A 916-nucleotide genomic window follows, 5' to 3' on the forward strand; every position below is an offset into this window, starting at 1 on the left:
TTTGACATCTGTTGATGTATTTAATTACATTTATGGTTTTACAAATGTTGAACCAGCCTTGCATCCCAGGAATGAAGCGTACTTGGTCATGATGGATGATTTTTGAGATGTATTGCTGAATTCGGTTTGCTAGGATCTTGTTGAGAATTTTAGCATCTATGTTCATCAAAGATATTGGCCTGTAGTTCTCTTTGTTGGATCTTTACCTGGCTTGGGTATCAATGTGATGTTGGCTTCGTAAAATGATTTAAGGAGAGTTCTATCTTTTTCAATCGCCTGGAATACCTTCAGTAGGATTGGTATCAGCTCCTCCTTAAATGTCTTGTAGAATTCTGCTGGAAAGCCATCTGGACCAGGGCTTTTTTTTGTAGGAAGTTTTCTTATTACATAGTCGATTTCCTTGATTGTTATTGGTCTATTTTGGATCTCAATTTCTTCTTGTTCCAATCTAGGTAGGTTGTGTGATGTCAGAAAGTCCTCCATTTCCTTAAGGTTTTCAAGTTTGTTTCCATACAAGTGTACATAGTAGTCTCTAATGATCTTTTGTATTTCTTCAGGGTTAGATGTGACTTCATCTTTTGTGTTTCTGATTGTGCTTATTTGTTTTTCTCGTTTTTCCTTGGTCAGTCTAGCTAGGAGACCATCTCTCTTGTTTATCCTTTCGAAGAACCAGCTTTTTGTTTCATTGATTTTTTTGTATTGTCTTTTTGTCTTCTATGTCCTGGATTTGGGCTTTTATTTTGGTGATCTGGATTCTTCTGCTGAAATTAGGGTTTTTGTGGTCTTGGTTTTCTAGCTTCTTTAGGTGGCTTGTTAGGTTGTTAATTTGTGTTCCTTCCATTTTCTTCATGTGTATTTGTAGGGATATAAATTCCCCTCTTACTACAGCTTTCAAGGCGTCCCAGAGATTTTGGTA

Source organism: Carlito syrichta, unplaced genomic scaffold (genome assembly GCF_000164805.1).
Source record: "Carlito syrichta isolate Samal-C Ts95f unplaced genomic scaffold, Tarsius_syrichta-2.0.1 Scaffold139321, whole genome shotgun sequence".
NCBI classification, from domain to species: Eukaryota; Metazoa; Chordata; class Mammalia; order Primates; family Tarsiidae; genus Carlito; species Carlito syrichta.